The 20348-nt window shown below is 47.1% G+C and overlaps 8 non-coding genes across 8 annotated transcripts; all 8 read left to right on the forward strand.

Moving 5' to 3' along the window:
• The first annotated feature begins 582 nt into the window (after positions 1 to 582).
• On the forward strand, positions 583 to 654 carry TRNAR-CCU (transfer RNA arginine (anticodon CCU)). Its single transcript has one exon. It is a non-coding gene; the product is annotated as a tRNA-Arg (tRNA).
• Positions 655 to 2130: 1476 nt separating this feature from the next.
• TRNAR-CCU (transfer RNA arginine (anticodon CCU)) lies at positions 2131 to 2202 on the forward strand. Its single transcript has one exon. It is a non-coding gene; the product is annotated as a tRNA-Arg (tRNA).
• A 420-nt stretch (positions 2203 to 2622) lies between these two features.
• Positions 2623 to 2694, forward strand: TRNAR-CCU (transfer RNA arginine (anticodon CCU)). The gene has a single exon. It is a non-coding gene; the product is annotated as a tRNA-Arg (tRNA).
• Positions 2695 to 4167: 1473 nt separating this feature from the next.
• On the forward strand, positions 4168 to 4239 carry TRNAR-CCU (transfer RNA arginine (anticodon CCU)). The gene has a single exon. It is a non-coding gene; the product is annotated as a tRNA-Arg (tRNA).
• A 4008-nt stretch (positions 4240 to 8247) lies between these two features.
• TRNAT-AGU (transfer RNA threonine (anticodon AGU)) lies at positions 8248 to 8322 on the forward strand. Its single transcript has one exon. It is a non-coding gene; the product is annotated as a tRNA-Thr (tRNA).
• Positions 8323 to 12334: 4012 nt separating this feature from the next.
• TRNAT-AGU (transfer RNA threonine (anticodon AGU)) lies at positions 12335 to 12409 on the forward strand. The gene has a single exon. It is a non-coding gene; the product is annotated as a tRNA-Thr (tRNA).
• Positions 12410 to 15362: 2953 nt separating this feature from the next.
• TRNAT-AGU (transfer RNA threonine (anticodon AGU)) lies at positions 15363 to 15437 on the forward strand. The gene has a single exon. It is a non-coding gene; the product is annotated as a tRNA-Thr (tRNA).
• Positions 15438 to 19936: 4499 nt separating this feature from the next.
• Positions 19937 to 20011, forward strand: TRNAT-AGU (transfer RNA threonine (anticodon AGU)). Its single transcript has one exon. It is a non-coding gene; the product is annotated as a tRNA-Thr (tRNA).
• The last annotated feature ends 337 nt before the right edge of the window (positions 20012 to 20348 follow it).

Below are 20348 nucleotides of genomic sequence, written 5' to 3' on the forward strand. Positions count from 1 at the left end.
CGTCGCTTAAGAACGTGGGTGGCGCTGGTGAACACTCCCAAGGTTCGGTTATTTGTAAACATAAATACCCCCGAAAGCAGAAGGTTTGACAGCCGTCGCCGTAGCTCAGAGGTAGAGCACCGGACGCGTAATTCGGAGGTCGTGGGTTCGGATCCCACCGGCGGCATGTGGTTGTTTTTCTTCTGCTTTTCTAATCAATTAGCTTTAAGCGATAACATATTCAGTAATATTAAATTGATCAACACCACAAAATAAAAAATAAGTTAAAGATCCCCTGTGCCCCTTGGTTTGTGTGGCTGTTGGCTTCTCTCATATTTATAACGAGCCCCTCATTCCCCTTTCTTTGTCTGCTTAATTGCTTAACGAGTTCCTCGGTTCTGGCAGCATTGATGCCTTAGGAAGCATAAGACGGTTCTCACACAGCTTCCACCCTCGCCGTTCTATGACGTTCTACGTCACATCAGCGGTAACTCAGGACTTCCTACGTCCTTCGCTTAAGAACATGGGTGGCGCTGGTGAACACTCCCAAGGTTCGGTTATTTGTAAACATAAATACCCCCGAAAGCAGGAGGTTTGACAGCCGTCGCCGTAGCTCAGAGGTAGAGCACCGGACGCCTAATTCGGAGGTAGTGGGTTCGGATCCCACCGGCGGCATGTGGTTGTTTTTTCTTCTGCTTTTCTAATCAATTAGCTTGAAGCGATAACATATTCAGTAATATTGTAAATTGATCAACACCACAAAATAAAAAAATAAGTTAAAGATCCCCTGTGCCCCTTGGTTTCTTTGGCTGTTGGCTTCTCTCATATTTATAACGAGCCCCTCATTCCCCTTTCTTTGCCTGCTTAATTGCTTAACGAGTTCCTCGGTTCTGGCAGCCTTGATCCCTTAGGAAGCATAAGAGTAAGTAAGCACAGCTTAATTGCTTAACGAGTTCCTCGGTTCTGGCAGCCTTGATGCCTTAGGAAGCATAAGAGGGTTCTCACACAGCTTCCACACTCGCCGTTCTAAGACGTTCTACGTCACATCAGCGGTAACTCAGGACGTCCTACGTCCGCCGCTTAAGAACATGGGTGGCGCTGGTGAACACTCCCAAGGTTCGGTTATTTGTAAACATAAATACCCCCGAAAGCAGAAGGTTTGACAGCCGTCGCCGTAGCTCAGAGGTACAGCACCGGACGCGTAATTCGGAGGTCGTGGGTTCGGATCCCACCGGCGCCATGTGGTTGTTTTTTCTTCTGCTTTTCTAATCAATTAGCTTGAAGCGATAACATATTCAGTAATATTGTAAATTGATCAACACCACAAAATAAAAAAATCAGTTAAAGATCCCCTGTGCCCCTTGGTTTCTGTGGCTGGTTGCTTCTCTCATATTTATAAAGAGCCCCTCATTCCCCTTTCTTTGTCTGCTTAATTGCTTAACGAGGGCCTCTGTTCTGGCAGCCTTGATGCCGTAGGAAGCATAAGAGGGTTCTCACACAGCTTCCACCCTCGCCGTTCGATGACGTTCTACGTCACATCAGTGGTAACTCAGGACGTCCTACGTCCGCCGCTTAAGAACGTGAGTGGCGCTGGTGAACACTCCCAAGGTTCGGTTATTTGTAAACATAAATACCCCCGAAAGCAGAAGGTTTGACAGCCGTCGCCGTAGATCAGAGGTAGAGCAACGGACGCGTAATTCGGAGGTCGTGGGTTCGGATCCCACCGGCGGCATGTGGTTGTTTTTTCTTCTGCTTTTCTAATCAATAAGCTTTAAGCGATAACATATTCAGTAATATTGTAAATTGATCAACACCACAAAATAAAAAATAAGTTAAAGATCCCCTGTGCCCCTTTGTTTCTGTGGCTGTTGGCTTCTCTCATATTTATAACGAGCCCCTCATTCCCCTTTCTTTGCCTGCTTAATTGCTTAACGAGTTCCTCGGTTCTGGCAGCATTGATGCCTTAGGAAGCATAAGAGGGTTCTCACACAGCTTCCACCCTCGCCGTTCTATGACGTTCTACGTCACATCAGCGGTAACTCAGGACTTCCTACGTCCTTCGCTTAAGAACATGGGTGGCGCTGGTGAACACTCCCAAGGTTCGGTTATTTGTAAACATATATACCCCCGAAAGCAGACGGTTTGACAGCCGTCGCCGTAGCTCAGAGGTAGAGCACCGGACGCCTAATTCGGAGGTCGTGGGTTCGGATCCCACCGGCGGCATGTGGTTTTTTTTTCTTCTGCTTTTCTAATCAATTAGCTTGAAGCGATAACATATTCAGTAATATTGTAAATTGATCAACACCACAAAATAAAAAAATAAGTTAGAGATCCCCTATGCCCCTTGGTTTCTGTGGCTGGTGGCTTCTCTCATATTTATAACGAGCCCCTCATTCCCCTTTGTTTGTCTGCTTAATTGCTTAACGAGGGCCTCGGTTATGGCAGCCTTGATGCCTTAGGAAGCATAAGAGGGTTCTCACACAGCTTCCACCCTCGCCGTTCGATGACGTTCTACGTCCGATCAGCGGTAACTCAGGACGTCCTACGTCCGCCGCTTAAGACCGTGGGTGGCGCTGGTGAACACTCCCAAGGTTCGGTTATTTGTAAACATAAATACCCCCGAAAGCAGGAGGTTTGACAGCCGTCGCCGTAGCTCAGAGGTAGAGCACCGGACGCCTAATTCGGAGGTAGTGGGTTCGGATCCCACCGGCGGCATGTGGTTGTTTTTTCTTCTGCTTTTCTAATCAATTAGCTTGAAGCGATAACATATTCAGTAATATTGTAAATTGATCAACACCACAAAATAAAAAAATAAGTTAAAGATCCCCTGTGCCCCTTGGTTTCTTTGGCTGTTGGCTTCTCTCATATTTATAACGAGCCCCTCATTCCCCTTTCTTTGCCTGCTTAATTGCTTAACGAGTTCCTCGGTTCTGGCAGCCTTGATCCCTTAGGAAGCATAAGAGTAAGTAAGCACAGCTTAATTGCTTAACGAGTTCCTCGGTTCTGGCAGCCTTGATGCCTTAGGAAGCATAAGAGGGTTCTCACACAGCTTCCACACTCGCCGTTCTAAGACGTTCTACGTCACATCAGCGGTAACTCAGGACGTCCTACGTCCGCCGCTTAAGAACGTGGGTGGCGCTGGTGAACACTCCCAAGGTTCGGTTATTTGTAAACATAAATACCCCCGAAAGCAGAAGGTTTGACAGCCGTCGCCGTAGATCAGAGGTAGAGCACCGGACGCGTAATTCGGAGCTCGTGGGTTCGGATCACACCGGCGGCATGTGGTTGTTTTTTCTTCTGCTTTTCTAATCAATAAGCTTTAAGCGATAACATATTCATTAATGTTGTAAATTGATCAACACCACAAAATAAAAAAATAAGTTAAAGATCCCCTGTGCCCCTTGGTTTCTGTGGCTGTTGGCTTCTCTCATATTTATAACGAGCCCCTCAATCCCCTTTCTTTGCCTGCTTAATTGCTTAACGAGTTCTTCGGTTCTGGCAGCATTGATGCCTTAGGAAGCATAAGAGGGTTCTCACACAGCTTCCACCCTCGCCGTTCTATGACGTTCTACGTCACATCAGCGGTAACTCAGGACTTCCTACGTCCGTCGCTTAAGAACGTGGGTGGCGCTGGTGAACACTCCCAAGGTTCGGTTATTTGTAAACATAAATACCCCCGAAAGCAGAAGGTTTGACAGCCGTCGCCGTAGCTCAGAGGTAGAGCACCGGACGCGTAATTCGGAGGTCGTGGGTTCGGATCCCACCGGCGGCATGTGGTTGTTTTTCTTCTGCTTTTCTAATCAATTAGCTTTAAGCGATAACATATTCAGTAATATTAAATTGATCAACACCACAAAATAAAAAATAAGTTAAAGATCCCCTGTGCCCCTTGGTTTGTGTGGCTGTTGGCTTCTCTCATATTTATAACGAGCCCCTCATTCCCCTTTCTTTGTCTGCTTAATTGCTTAACGAGTTCCTCGGTTCTGGCAGCATTGATGCCTTAGGAAGCATAAGAGGGTTCTCACACAGCTTCCACCCTCGCCGTTCTATGACGTTCTACGTCACATCAGCGGTAACTCAGGACTTCCTACGTCCTTCGCTTAAGAACATGGGTGGCGCTGGTGAACACTCCCAAGGTTCGGTTATTTGTAAACATAAATACCCCCGAAAGCAGGAGGTTTGACAGCCGTCGCCGTAGCTCAGAGGTAGAGCACCGGACGCCTAATTCGGAGGTAGTGGGTTCGGATCCCACCGGCGGCATGTGGTTGTTTTTTCTTCTGCTTTTCTAATCAATTAGCTTGAAGCGATAACATATTCAGTAATATTGTAAATTGATCAACACCACAAAATAAAAAAATAAGTTAAAGATCCCCTGTGCCCCTTGGTTTCTTTGGCTGTTGGCTTCTCTCATATTTATAACGAGCCCCTCATTCCCCTTTCTTTGCCTGCTTAATTGCTTAACGATTTCCTCGGTTCTGGCAGCCTTGATCCCTTAGGAAGCATAAGAGTAAGTAAGCACAGCTTAATTGCTTAACGAGTTCCTCGGTTCTGGCAGCCTTGATGCCTTAGGAAGCATAAGAGGGTTCTCACACAGCTTCCACACTCGCCGTTCTAAGACGTTCTACGTCACATCAGCGGTAACTCAGGACGTCCTACGTCCGCCGCTTAAGAACGTGGGTGGCGCTGGTGAACACTCCCAAGGTTCGGTTATTTGTAAACATAAATACCCCCGAAAGCAGAAGGTTTGACAGCCGTCGCCGTAGATCAGAGGTAGAGCACCGGACGCGTAATTCGGATCTCGTGGGTTCGGATCCCACCGGCGGCATGTGGTTGTTTTTTCTTCTGCTTTTTTAATCAATAAGCTTTAAGCGATAACATATTCATTAATGTTGTAAATTGATCAACACCACAAAATAAAAAAATAAGTTAAAGATCCCCTGTGCCCCTTGGTTTCTGTGGCTGTTGGCTTCTCTCATATTTATAACGAGCCCCTCAATCCCCTTTCTTTGCCTGCTTAATTGCTTAACGAGTTCTTCGGTTCTGGCAGCATTGATGCCTTAGGAAGCATAAGAGGGTTCTCACACAGCTTCCACCCTCGCCGTTCTATGACGTTCTACGTCACATCAGCGGTAACTCAGGACTTCCTACGTCCGTCGCTTAAGAATGTGGGTGGCGCTGGTGAACACTCCCAAGGTTCGGTTATTTGTAAACATAAATACCCCCGAAAGCAGAAGGTTTGACAGCCGTCGCCGTAGCTCAGAGGTAGAGCACCGGACGCGTAATTCGGAGGTCGTGGGTTCGGATCCCACCGGCGGCATGTGGTTGTTTTTTCTTCTGCTTTTCTAATCAATTAGCTTGAAGCGATAACATATTCAGTAGTATTGTAAATTGATCAACACCACAAAATAAAAAAATAAGTTAAAGATCCCCTGTGCTCCTTGGTTTCTGTGGCTGGTGGCTTCTCTCATATTTATAACGAGCCCCTCATTCCATTTTCTTTCTCTGCTTAATTGCTTAACGAGGGCCTCGGTTCTGGCAGCCTTGATGCCTTAGTAAGCATAAGAAGGTTGTCACACAGCGTCCCCCCTCTCCGTTCGATGACGTTCTACGTCACATCAGCGGTAACTCAGGACGTCCTACGTCCGCCGCTTAAGAACGTGGGTGGCGCTGGTAAACACTCCCAATGTTCGGTTATTTGTAAACATAAATACCCCCGAAAGCAGAAGGTTTGACAGCCGTCTCCGTAGCTGAGAGGTAGAGCACCGGACGCGTAATTCGGAGGTCGTGGGTTCGGATCCCACCGGTGGCATGTGGTTGTTTTTTCTTCTGCTTTTCTAATCAATTAGCTTGAAGCGATAACATATTCAGTAATATTGTAAATTGATCAACACCACAAAATAAAAAAATCAGTTAAAGATCCCCTGTGCCCCTTGGTTTCTGTGGCTGGTGGCTTCTCTCATATTTATAAAGAGCCCCTCATTCCCCTTTCTTTGTCTGCTTAATTGCTTAACGAGGGCCTCTGTTCTGGCAGCCTTGATGCCGTAGGAAGCACAAGAGGGTTGTCACACAGCTTCCAGCCTCGCCGTTCGATGACGTTCTACGTCACATCAGCGGTAACTCAGGACGTCCTACGTCCGCCGCTTAAGAACGTGGGTGGCGCTGGTGAACACTCCCAAGGTTCGGTTATTTGTAAACATAAATACCCCCAAAAGCAGAAGGTTTGACAGCCGTCGCCGTAGATCAGAGGTAGAGCACCGGACGCGTAATTCGGAGGTCGTGGGTTCGTATCCCACCAGCGGCATGTGGTTGTTTTTTCTTCTGCTTTTCTAATCAATAAGCTTTAAGCGATAACATATTCAGTAATATTGTAAATTGATCAACACCACAAAATAAAAAAATAAGTTAAAGATCCCCTGTGCCCCTTGGTTTCTGTGGCTGTTGGCTTCTCAAATATTTATAACGAGCCCCTCAATCCCCTTTCTTTGCCTGCTTAATTGCTTAACGAGTTCTTCGGTTCTGGCAGCATTGATGCCTTAGGAAGCATAAGAGGGTTCTCACACAGCTTCCACCCTCGCCGTTCTATGACGTTCTACGTCACATCAGCGGTAACTCAGGACTTCCTACGTCCGTCGCTTAAGAACGTGGGTGGCGCTGGTGAACACTCCCAAGGTTCGGTTATTTGTAAACATAAATACCCCCGAAAGCAGAAGGTTTGACAGCCGTCGCCGTAGCTCAGAGGTAGAGCACCGGACGCGTAATTCGGAGGTCGTGGGTTCGGATCCCACCGGCGGCATGTGGTTGTTTTTCTTCTGCTTTTCTAATCAATTAGCTTTAAGCGATAACATATTCAGTAATATTAAATTGATCAACACCACAAAATAAAAAATAAGTTAAAGATCCCCTGTGCCCCTTGGTTTGTGTGGCTGTTGGCTTCTCTCATATTTATAACGAGCCCCTCATTCCCCTTTCTTTGTCTGCTTAATTGCTTAACGAGTTCCTCGGTTCTGGCAGCATTGATGCCTTAGGAAGCATAAGAGGGTTCTCACACAGCTTCCACCCTCGCCGTTCTATGACGTTCTACGTCACATCAGCGGTAACTCAGGACTTCCTACGTCCTTCGCTTAAGAACATGGGTGGCGCTGGTGAACACTCCCAAGGTTCGGTTATTTGTAAACATAAATACCCCCGAAAGCAGGAGGTTTGACAGCCGTCGCCGTAGCTCAGAGGTAGAGCACAGGACGCCTAATTCGGAGGTAGTGGGTTCGGATCCCACCGGCGGCATGTGGTTGTTTTTTCTTCTGCTTTTCTAATCAATTAGCTTGAAGCGATAACATATTCAGTAATATTGTAAATTGATCAACACCACAAAATAAAAAAATAAGTTAAAGATCCCCTGTGCCCCTTGGTTTCTTTGGCTGTTGGCTTCTCTCATATTTATAACGAGCCCCTCATTCCCCTTTCTTTGCCTGCTTAATTGCTTAACGAGTTCCTCGGTTCTGGCAGCCTTGATCCCTTAGGAAGCATAAGAGTAAGTAAGCACAGCTTAATTGCTTAACGAGTTCCTCGGTTCTGGCAGCCTTGATGCCTTAGGAAGCATAAGAGGGTTCTCACACAGCTTCCACTCTCGCCGTTCTAAGACGTTCTACGTCACATCAGCGGTAACTCAGGACGTCCTACGTCCGCCGCTTAAAAACATGGGTGGCGCTGGTGAACACTCCCAAGGTTCGGTTATTTGTAAACATAAATACCCCCGAAAGCAGAAGGTTTGACAGCCGTCGCCGTAGCTCAGAGGTACAGCACCGGACGCGTAATTCGGAGGTCGTGGGTTCGGATCCCACCGGCGCCATGTGGTTGTTTTTTCTTCTGCTTTTCTAATCAATTAGCTTGAAGCGATAACATATTCAGTAATATTGTAAATTGATCAACACCACAAAATAAAAATAAAAAGTAAGTTAAAGATCCCATGTGCCCCTTGGTTTCTGTGGCTGTTGGCTTCTCTCATATTTATAACGAGCCCCTCATTCCCCTTTCTTTGTCTGCTTAATTGCTTAACGAGGGGCTCGGTTCTGGCAGCCTTGATGCCTTAGGAAGCATAAGAAGGTTGTCACACAGCGTCCACCCTCGCCGTTCGATGACGTTCTACGTCACATCAGCGGTAACCCAGGACGTCCTACGTCCGCCGCTTAAGAACGTGGGTGGCGCTGGTGAACACTCCCAAGGTTCGGTTATTTGTAAACATAAATACCCCCGAAAGCAGAAGGTTTGACAGCCGTCGACGTAGCTCAGAGGTAGAGCACCGGACGAGTAATTCGGAGGTCGTGGGTTCGGATCCCACCGGTGGCATGTGGTTGTTTTTTTCTTCTGCTTTTCTAATCAATTAGCTTTAAGCGATAACATATTCAGTAATATTGTAAATTGATCAACACCACAAAACAAAAAATAAGTTAAAGATCCCCTGTGCCCCATGGTTTCTGTGCCTGGTGGCTTCTCTCATATTTATAAAGAGCCCCTCATTCCCCTTTCTTTGTCTGCTTAATTGCTTAACGAGGGCTTTGGTTCTGGCAGCCTTGATGCCGTTGGAAGCATAAAAGGGTTCTCACACAGCTTCCACCCTCGCCGTTCTAAGACGTTCTACGTCACATCAGCGGTAACTCAGGACGTCCTACGTCCGCCGCTTAAGAGCATGGGTGGCGCTGGTGAACACTCCCAAGGTTCGGTTATTTGTAAACATAAATACCCCCGAAAGCAGAAGGTTTGACAGCCGTCGCCGTAGCTCAGAGGTAGAGCACCGGACGCGTAGTTCGGAGGTCGTGGGTTCGGATCCCACCGGCGCAAGTGGTTGTTTTTTCTTCTGCTTTTCTAATCAATTAGCTTTAAGCGATAACATATTCAGTAATATTGTAAATTGATCAACACCACAAAATAAAAAATAAGTTAAAGATCCATGTGCCCCTTGGTTTCTGTGGCTGATGGCTTCTCTCATATTTATAACGAGCCCCTCATTCCTCTTTCTTTGCCTGCTTAATGGCTTAACGAGTTCCTCGGTTCTGGCAGCCTTGATGCCTTAGGAAGCATAAGAGGGTTCTCACACAGCTTCCACCCTCGTTGTTCTATGACGTTCTACGTCACATCAGCGGTAACTCAGGACGTCCTACGTCCGTCGCTTAAGAACGTGGGTGGCGCTGGAGAACACTCCCAAGGTTCGGTTATTTGTAAACATAAATACCCCCGAAAGCAGAAGGTTTGACAGCCGTCGCCGTAGCTCAGAGGTAGAGCACCGGACGCGTAATTCGGAGGGCGTGGGTTCGGATCCCACCGGCGGCATGTGGTTGTTTTTTCTTCTGCTTTTCTAATCAATTAGCTTTAAGCGATAACTTATTAAGTAATATTGTAAATTGATCAACACAACAAAATAAAAAAATAGGTTAAAGATCCCCTGTGCCCCTTGGTTTCTGTGGCTGGTGGCTTCTCTCATATTCATAACGAGCCCCTCATTCCCCTTTCTTTGTCTGCTTAATTGCTTAACGAGGGCCTCGGTTATGGCAGCCTTGATGCCTTTGGAAGCATAAGAGAGTTCTCACACAGCTTCCACCCTCGCCGTTCGATGACGTTCTACGTCACATCAGCGGTAACTCAGGATGTCCTACGTCCGCCGCTTAAGACCGTGGGTGGCGCTGGTGAACACTCCCAAGGTTCGGTTATTTGTAAACATAAATACCCCCGAAAGCAGAAGGTTTGACAGCCATCACCGTAGCTCAGAGGTAGAGCACCGGACGCGTAATTCGGAGGTCGTGGGTTCGGATCCCACCGGCGGCATGTGGTTGTGTTTTCTTCTGCTTTTCTAATCAATTAGCTTTAAGCGATAACTTATTCAGTAATATTGTAAATTGATCAACACCACAAAATAAAAAAATAAATTAAAGATCCCCTGTGCCCCTTGGTTTCTGTGGCTGTTGGCTTCTCTCATATTTATAACGAGCCCCTCATTCCCCTTTCTTTGCCTGCTTAATTGCTTAACGAGTTCCTCGGTTCTGGCAGCCTTGATGCCTTAGGAAGCATAAGAGTAAGTAAGCACAGCTTAATTGCTTAACGAGTTCCTCGGTTCTGGCAGCCTTGATGCCTTAGGAAGCATAAGAGGGTTCTCACACAGCTTCCACCCTCGCCGTTCTATGACGTTCTACGTCACATCAGCGTTAACTCAGGACGTCCTACGTCCGCCGCTTAAGAACGTTGGTGGCGCTGGTGAACACTCCCAAGGTTCGGTTATTTGTAAACATAAATACCCCCGAAAGCAGAAGGTTTGGCAGCCGTCGCCGTAGCTCAGAGGTAGAGCACCGGACGCGTAATTCGGAGGTCCTGGGTTCGGATCCCACCGGCGCCATGTGGATGTTTTTTCTTCTGCTTTTCTAATCAATTAGCTTTAAGCGATAACATATTCAGTAATATTGTAAATTGATCAACACCACAAAATAAAAATAAAAAGTAAGTTAAAGATCCCCTGTGCCCCTTGGTTTCTGTGGCTGTTGGCTTCTCTCATATTTATAACGAGCCCCTCATTCCCCTTTCTTTGTCTGCTTAATTGCTTAACGAGTTCCTCGGTTCTTGCAGCCTTGATGCCTTAGGAAGCATAACAGGGTTCTCACACAGCTTCCACCCTCGCCGTTCTATGACGTTCTACGTCACATCAGCGGTACCTCAGGACGTCCTACGTCCGTCGCTTAAGAACGTGGGTGGCGCGGGAGAACACTCCCAAGGTTCGGTTATTTGTAAACATAAATACCCCCGAAACCAGAAGGTTTGACAGCCGTCGCCATAGCTCAGAGGTAGAGCACCGGACGCGTAATTCGGAGGTCGTGGGTTCGGATCCCACCGGCGCAAGTGGTTGTTTTTTCTTCTGCTTTTCTAATCAATTAGCTTTAAGCGATAACATATTCAGTAATATTGTAAATTGATCAACACCACAAAATAAAAAATAAGTTAAAGATCCCCTGTGCCCCCTGGTTTCTGTGACTGGTGGCTTCTCTCATATTTATAAAGAGCCCCTCATTCCCCTTTCTTTGTCTGCTTAATTGCTTAACGAGGGTCTCGGTTCTGGCAGCCTTGATGCCGTAGGAAGCATATAAGGGTTCTCACACAGCTTCCACTCTCGCCGTTCGATGACGTTCTACGTCACATCAGCGGTAACTCAAGACGTCCTACGTCCGCCGCTTAAGAACGTGGGTGGCGCTGGTAAACACTCCCAAGGTTCGGTTATTTGTAAACATAAATACCCCCGAAAGCAGAAGGTTTGACAGCCATCGCCGTAGCTCAGAGGTAGAGCACCGGACGCGTAATTCGGAGGTCGTGGGTTCGGATCCCACCGGCGGCATGTGGTTGTTTTTTCTTCTGCTTTTCTAATCAATTAGCTTTAAGCGATAACATATTCAGTAATATTGTAAATTGATCAACACCACAAAATAAAAAAATAAGTTAAAGATCCCCTGTGCCCCTTGGTTTCTTTGGCTGTTGGCTTCTCTCATATTTATAACGAGCCCCTCATTCCCCTTTCTTTGCCTGCTTAATTGCTTAACGAGTTCCTCAGTTCTGGCAGCCTTGATCCCTTAGGAAGCATAAGAGTAAGTAAGCACAGCTTAATTGCTTAACGAGTTCCTCGGTTCTGGCAGCCTTGATGCCTTAGGAAGCATAAGAGGGTTCTCACACAGCTTCCACACTCGCCGTTCTAAGACGTTCTACGTCACATCAGCGGTAACTCAGGACGTCCTACGTCCGCCGCTTAAGAACATGGGTGGCGCTGGTGAACACTCCCAAGGTTCGGTTATTTGTAAACATAAATACCCCCGAAAGCAGAAGGTTTGACAGCCGTCGCCGTAGCTCAGAGGTACAGCACCGGACGCGTAATTCGGAGGTCGTGGGTTCGGATCCCACCGGCGCCATGTGGTTGTTTTTTCTTCTGCTTTTCTAATCAATTAGCTTGAAGCGATAACATATTAAGTAATATTGTAAATTGATGAACACCACAAAATAAAAATAAAAAGTAAGTTAAAGATCCCCTGTGCCCCTTGGTTTCTGTGGCTGTTGGCTTCTCTCATATTTATAACGAGCCCCTCATTCCCCTTTCTTTGTCTGCTTAATTGCTTAACGAGGGGCTCGGTTCTGGCAGCCTTGATGCCTTAGGAAGCATAAGAAGGTTGTCACACAGCGTCCACCCTCGCCGTTCGATGACGTTCTACGTCACATCAGCGGTAACCCAGGACGTCCTACGTCCGCCGCTTAAGAACGTGGGTGGCGCTGGTGAACACTCCCAAGGTTCGGTTATTTGTAAACATAAATACCCCCGAAAGCAGAAGGTTTGACAGCCGTCGACGTAGCTCAGAGGTAGAGCACCGGACGAGTAATTCGGAGGTCGTGGGTTCGGATCCCACCGGTGGCATGTGGTTGTTTTTTTCTTCTGCTTTTCTAATCAATTAGCTTTAAGCGATAACATATTCAGTAATATTGTAAATTGATCAACACCACAAAACAAAAAATAAGTTAAAGATCCCCTGTGCCCCATGGTTTCTGTGGCTGGTGGCTTCTCTCATATTTATAAAGAGCCCCTCATTCCCCTTTCTTTGTCTGCTTAATTGCTTAACGAGGGCCTTGGTTCTGGCAGCCTTGATGCCGTTGGAAGCATAAAAGGGTTCTCACACAGCTTCCACCCTCGCCGTTCGATGACGTTCTACGTCACATCAGCGGTAACTCAGGACGGCCTACGTCCGCCGCTTAAGAACGTGGGTGGCGCTGGTGAACACTCCCAAGGTTCGGTTATTTGTAAACATAAATACCCCCGAAAGCAGAAGGTTTGACAGCCGTCGCCGTAGCTCAGAGGTAGAGCACCGGACGCGTAATTCGGAGGTCGTGGGTTCGGATCCCACCGGCGGCATGTGGTTGTTTTTTCTTCTGCTTTTCTAATCAATTAGCTTGAAGCGATAACATATTCAGTAGTATTGTAAATTGATCAACACCACAAAATAAAAAAATAAGTTAAAGATCCCCTGTGCTCCTTGGTTTCTGTGGCTGGTGGCTTCTCTCATATTTATAACGAGCCCCTCATTCCATTTTCTTTCTCTGCTTAATTGCTTAACGAGGGCCTCGGTTCTGGCAGCCTTGATGCCTTAGTAAGCATAAGAAGGTTGTCACACAGCGTCCCCCCTCTCCGTTCGATGACGTTCTACGTCACATCAGCGGTAACTCAGGACGTCCTACGTCCGCCGCTTAAGAACGTGGGTGGCGCTGGTAAACACTCCCAATGTTCGGTTATTTGTAAACATAAATACCCCCGAAAGCAGAAGGTTTGACAGCCGTCTCCGTAGCTCAGAGGTAGAGCACCGGACGCGTAATTCGGAGGTCGTGGGTTCGGATCCCACCGGTGGCATGTGGTTGTTTTTTCTTCTGCTTTTCTAATCAATTAGCTTGAAGCGATAACATATTCAGTAATATTGTAAATTGATCAACACCACAAAATAAAAAAATCAGTTAAAGATCCCCTGTGCCCCTTGGTTTCTGTGGCTGGTGGCTTCTCTCATATTTATAAAGAGCCCCTCATTCCCCTTTCTTTGTCTGCTTAATTGCTTAACGAGTTCCTCGGTTCTTGCAGCCTTGATGCCTTAGGAAGCATAACAGGGTTCTCACACAGCTTCCACCCTCGCCGTTCTATGACGTTCTACGTCACATCAGCGGTACCTCAGGACGTCCTACGTCCGTCGCTTAAGAACGTGGGTGGCGCGGGAGAACACTCCCAAGGTTCGGTTATTTGTAAACATAAATACCCCCGAAACCAGAAGGTTTGACAGCCGTCGCCATAGCTCAGAGGTAGAGCACCGGACGCGTAATTCGGAGGTCGTGGGTTCGGATCCCACCGGCGCAAGTGGTTGTTTTTTCTTCTGCTTTTCTAATCAATTAGCTTTAAGCGATAACATATTCAGTAATATTGTAAATTGATCAACACCACAAAATAAAAAATAAGTTAAAGATCCCCTGTGCCCCCTGGTTTCTGTGACTGGTGGCTTCTCTCATATTTATAAAGAGCCCCTCATTCCCCTTTCTTTGTCTGCTTAATTGCTTAACGAGGGTCTCGGTTCTGGCAGCCTTGATGCCGTAGGAAGCATATAAGGGTTCTCACACAGCTTCCACTCTCGCCGTTCGATGACGTTCTACGTCACATCAGCGGTAACTCAAGACGTCCTACGTCCGCCGCTTAAGAACGTGGGTGGCGCTGGTAAACACTCCCAAGGTTCGGTTATTTGTAAACATAAATACCCCCGAAAGCAGAAGGTTTGACAGCCATCGCCGTAGCTCAGAGGTAGAGCACCGGACGCGTAATTCGGAGGTCGTGGGTTCGGATCCCACCGGCGGCATGTGGTTGTTTTTTCTTCTGCTTTTCTAATCAATTAGCTTTAAGCGATAACATATTCAGTAATATTGTAAATTGATCAACACCACAATATAAAAAAATAAGTTAAAGATCCCCTGTGCCCCTTGGTTTCTTTGGCTGTTGGCTTCTCTCATATTTATAACGAGCCCCTCATTCCCCTTTCTTTGCCTGCTTAATTGCTTAACGAGTTCCTCAGTTCTGGCAGCCTTGATCCCTTAGGAAGCATAAGAGTAAGTAAGCACAGCTTAATTGCTTAACGAGTTCCTCGGTTCTGGCAGCCTTGATGCCTTAGGAAGCATAAGAGGGTTCTCACACAGCTTCCACACTCGCCGTTCTAAGACGTTCTACGTCACATCAGCGGTAACTCAGGACGTCCTACGTCCGCCGCTTAAGAACATGGGTGGCGCTGGTGAACACTCCCAAGGTTCGGTTATTTGTAAACATAAATACCCCCGAAAGCAGAAGGTTTGACAGCCGTCGCCGTAGCTCAGAGGTACAGCACCGGACGCGTAATTCGGAGGTCGTGGGTTCGGATCCCACCGGCGCCATGTGGTTGTTTTTTCTTCTGCTTTTCTAATCAATTAGCTTGAAGCGATAACATATTAAGTAATATTGTAAATTGATGAACACCACAAAATAAAAATAAAAAGTAAGTTAAAGATCCCCTGTGCCCCTTGGTTTCTGTGGCTGTTGGCTTCTCTCATATTTATAACGAGCCCCTCATTCCCCTTTCTTTGTCTGCTTAATTGCTTAACGAGGGGCTCGGTTCTGGCAGCCTTGATGCCTTAGGAAGCATAAGAAGGTTGTCACACAGCGTCCACCCTCGCCGTTCGATGACGTTCTACGTCACATCAGCGGTAACCCAGGACGTCCTACGTCCGCCGCTTAAGAACGTGGGTGGCGCTGGTGAACACTCCCAAGGTTCGGTTATTTGTAAACATAAATACCCCCGAAAGCAGAAGGTTTGACAGCCGTCGACGTAGCTCAGAGGTAGAGCACCGGACGAGTAATTCGGAGGTCGTGGGTTCGGATCCCACCGGTGGCATGTGGTTGTTTTTTTCTTCTGCTTTTCTAATCAATTAGCTTTAAGCGATAACATATTCAGTAATATTGTAAATTGATCAACACCACAAAACAAAAAATAAGTTAAAGATCCCCTGTGCCCCATGGTTTCTGTGGCTGGTGGCTTCTCTCATATTTATAAAGAGCCCCTCATTCCCCTTTCTTTGTCTGCTTAATTGCTTAACGAGGGCCTTGGTTCTGGCAGCCTTGATGCCGTTGGAAGCATAAAAGGGTTCTCACACAGCTTCCACCCTCGCCGTTCGATGACGTTCTACGTCACATCAGCGGTAACTCAGGACGGCCTACGTCCGCCGCTTAAGAACGTGGGTGGCGCTGGTGAACACTCCCAAGGTTCGGTTATTTGTAAACATAAATACCCCCGAAAGCAGAAGGTTTGACAGCCGTCGCCGTAGCTCAGAGGTAGAGCACCGGACGCGTAATTCGGAGGTCGTGGGTTCGGATCCCACCGGCGGCATGTGGTTGTTTTTTCTTCTGCTTTTCTAATCAATTAGCTTGAAGCGATAACATATTCAGTAGTATTGTAAATTGATCAACACCACAAAATAAAAAAATAAGTTAAAGATCCCCTGTGCTCCTTGGTTTCTGTGGCTGGTGGCTTCTCTCATATTTATAACGAGCCCCTCATTCCATTTTCTTTCTCTGCTTAATTGCTTAACGAGGGCCTCGGTTCTGGCAGCCTTGATGCCTTAGTAAGCATAAGAAGGTTGTCACACAGCGTCCCCCCTCTCCGTTCGATGACGTTCTACGTCACATCAGCGGTAACTCAGGACGTCCTACGTCCGCCGCTTAAGAACGTGGGTGGCGCTGGTAAACACTCCCAATGTTCGGTTATTTGTAAACATAAATACCCCCGAAAGCAGAAGGTTTGACAGCCGTCTCCGTAGCTCAGAGGTAGAGCACCGGACGCGTAATTCGGAGGTCGTGGGTTCGGATCCCACCGGTGGCATGTGGTTGTTTTTTCTTCTGCTTTTCTAATCAATTAGCTTGAAGCGATAACATATTCAGTAATATTGTAAATTGATCAACACCACAAAATAAAAAAATCAGTTAAAGATCCCCTGTGCCCCTTGGTTTCTGTGGCTGGTGGCTTCTCTCATATTTATAAAGAGCCCCTCATTCCCCTTTCTTTGTCTGCTTAATTGCTTAACGAGGGCCTCTGTTCTGGCAGCCTTGATGCCGTAGGAAGCATAAGAGGGTTGTCACACAGCTTCCAGCCTCGCCGTTCGATGACGTTCTACGTCACATCAGCGGTAACTCAGGACGTCCTACGTCCGCCGCTTAAGAACGTGGGTGGCGCTGGTGAACACTCCCAAGGTTCGGTTATTTGTAAACATAAATACCCCCGAAAGCAGAAGGTTTGACAGCCGTCGCCGTAGCTCAGAGGTAGAGCACCGGACGCGTAGTTCGGAGGTCGTGGGTTCGGATCCCACCGGCGCAAGTGGTTGTTTTTTCTTCTGCTTTTCTAATCAATTAGCTTTAAGCGATAACATATTCAGTAATATTGTAAATTGATCAACACCACAAAATAAAAAATAAGTTAAAGATCCATGTGCCCCTTGGTTTCTGTGGCTGTTGGCTTCTCTCATATTTATAACGAGCCCCTCATTCCTCTTTCTTTGCCTGCTTAATTGCTTAACGAGTTCCTCGGTTCTGGCAGCCTTGATGCCTTAGGAAGCATAAGAGGGTTCTCACACAGCTTCCACCCTCGTTGTTCTATGACGTTCTACGTCACATCAGCGGTAACTCAGGACGTCCTACGTCCGTCGCTTAAGAACGTGGGTGGCGCTGGAGAACACTCCCAAGGTTCGGTTATTTGTAAACATAAATACCCCCGAAAGCAGAAGGTTTGACAGCCGTCGCCGTAGCTCAGAGGTAGAGCACCGGACGCGTAATTCGGAGGGCGTGGGTTCGGATCCCACCGGCGGCATGTGGTTGTTTTTTCTTCTGCTTTTCTAATCAATTAGCTTTAAGCGATAACTTATTAAGTAATATTGTAAATTGATCAACACAACAAAATAAAAAAATAGGTTAAAGATCCCCTGTGCCCCTTGGTTTCTGTGGCTGGTGGCTTCTCTCATATTTATAACGAGCCCCTCATTCCCCTTTCTTTGTCTGCTTAATTGCTTAACGAGGGCCTCGGTTATGGCAGCCTTGATGCCTTTGGAAGCATAAGAGAGTTCTCACACAGCTTCCACCCTCGCCGTTCGATGACGTTCTACGTCACATCAGCGGTAACTCAGGATGTCCTACGTCCGCCGCTTAAGACCGTGGGTGGCGCTGGTGAACACTCCCAAGGTTCGGTTATTTGTAAACATAAATACCCCCGAAAGCAGAAGGTTTGACAGCCATCACCGTAGCTCAGAGGTAGAGCACCGGACGCGTAATTCGGAGGTCGTGGGTTCGGATCCCACCGGCGGCATGTGGTTGTGTTTTCTTCTGCTTTTCTAATCAATTAGCTTTAAGCGATAACATATTCAGTAATATTGTAAATTGATCAACACCACAAAATAAAAAAATAAATTAAAGATCCCCTGTGCCCCTTGGTTTCTGTGGCTGTTGGCTTCTCTCATATTTATAACGAGCCCCTCATTCCCCTTTCTTTGCCTGCTTAATTGCTTAACGAGTTCCTCGGTTCTGGCAGCCTTGATGCCTTAGGAAGCATAAGAGTAAGTAAGCACAGCTTAATTGCTTAACGAGTTCCTCGGTTCTGGCAGCCTTGATGCCTTAGGAAGCATAAGAGGGTTCTCACACAGCTTCCACCCTCGCCGTTCTATGACGTTCTACGTCACATCAGCGTTAACTCAGGACGTCCTACGTCCGCCGCTTAAGAACGTTGGTGGCGCTGGTGAACACTCCCAAGGTTCGGTTATTTGTAAACATAAATACCCCCGAAAGCAGAAGGTTTGGCAGCCGTCGCCGTAGCTCAGAGGTAGAGCACCGGACGCGTAATTCGGAGGTCCTGGGTTCGGATCCCACCGGCGCAAGTGGTTGTTTTTTCTTCTGCTTTTCTAATCAATTAGCTTTAAGCGATAACATATTCAGTAATATTGTAAATTGATCAACACCACAAAATAAAAAATAAGTTAAAGATCCCCTGTGCCCCCTGGTTTCTGTGACTGGTGGCTTCTCTCATATTTATAAAGAGCCCCTCATTCCCCTTTCTTTGTCTGCTTAATTGCTTAACGAGGGTCTCGGTTCTGGCAGCCTTGATGCCGTAGGAAGCATATAAGGGTTCTCACACAGCTTCCACTCTCGCCGTTCGATGACGTTCTACGTCACATCAGCGGTAACTCAAGACGTCCTACGTCCGCCGCTTAAGAACGTGGGTGGCGCTGGTAAACACTCCCAAGGTTCGGTTATTTGTAAACATAAATACCCCCGAAAGCAGAAGGTTTGACAGCCATCGCCGTAGCTCAGAGGTAGAGCACCGGACGCGTAATTCGGAGGTCGTGGGTTCGGATCCCACCGGCGGCATGTGGTTGTTTTTTCTTCTGCTTTTCTAATCAATTAGCTTTAAGCGATAACATATTCAGTAATATTGTAAATTGATCAACACCACAAAATAAAAAAATAAGTTAAAGATCCCCTGTGCCCCTTGGTTTCTTTGGCTGTTGGCTTCTCTCATATTTATAACGAGCCCCTCATTCCCCTTTCTTTGCCTGCTTAATTGCTTAACGAGTTCCTCAGTTCTGGCAGCCTTGATCCCTTAGGAAGCATAAGAGTAAGTAAGCACAGCTTAATTGCTTAACGAGTTCCTCGGTTCTGGCAGCCTTGATGCCTTAGGAAGCATAAGAGGGTTCTCACACAGCTTCCACACTCGCCGTTCTAAGACGTTCTACGTCACATCAGCGGTAACTCAGGACGTCCTACGTCCGCCGCTTAAGAACATGGGTGGCGCTGGTGAACACTCCCAAGGTTCGGTTATTTGTAAACATAAATACCCCCGAAAGCAGAAGGTTTGACAGCCGTCGCCGTAGCTCAGAGGTACAGCACCGGACGCGTAATTCGGAGGTCGTGGGTTCGGATCCCACCGGCGCCATGTGGTTGTTTTTTCTTCTGCTTTTCTAATCAATTAGCTTGAAGCGATAACATATTAAGTAATATTGTAAATTGATGAACACCACAAAATAAAAATAAAAAGTAAGTTAAAGATCCCCTGTGCCCCTTGGTTTCTGTGGCTGTTGGCTTCTCTCATATTTATAACGAGCCCCTCATTCCCCTTTCTTTGTCTGCTTAATTGCTTAACGAGGGGCTCGGTTCTGGCAGCCTTGATGCCTTAGGAAGCATAAGAAGGTTGTCACACAGCGTCCACCCTCGCCGTTCGATGACGTTCTACGTCACATCAGCGGTAACCCAGGACGTCCTACGTCCGCCGCTTAAGAACGTGGGTGGCGCTGGTGAACACTCCCAAGGTTCGGTTATTTGTAAACATAAATACCCCCGAAAGCAGAAGGTTTGACAGCCGTCGACGTAGCTCAGAGGTAGAGCACCGGACGAGTAATTCGGAGGTCGTGGGTTCGGATCCCACCGGTGGCATGTGGTTGTTTTTTTCTTCTGCTTTTCTAATCAATTAGCTTTAAGCGATAACATATTCAGTAATATTGTAAATTGATCAACACCACAAAACAAAAAATAAGTTAAAGATCCCCTGTGCCCCATGGTTTCTGTGGCTGGTGGCTTCTCTCATATTTATAAAGAGCCCCTCATTCCCCTTTCTTTGTCTGCTTAATTGCTTAACGAGGGCCTTGGTTCTGGCAGCCTTGATGCCGTTGGAAGCATAAAAGGGTTCTCACACAGCTTCCACCCTCGCCGTTCGATGACGTTCTACGTCACATCAGCGGTAACTCAGGACGGCCTACGTCCGCCGCTTAAG

The sequence above is a fragment of the Amblyomma mixtum genome, chromosome 2 (assembly GCF_055824585.1).
Source record: "Amblyomma mixtum isolate Tamu chromosome 2, ASM5582458v1, whole genome shotgun sequence".
Classification (NCBI taxonomy): domain Eukaryota; kingdom Metazoa; phylum Arthropoda; class Arachnida; order Ixodida; family Ixodidae; genus Amblyomma; species Amblyomma mixtum.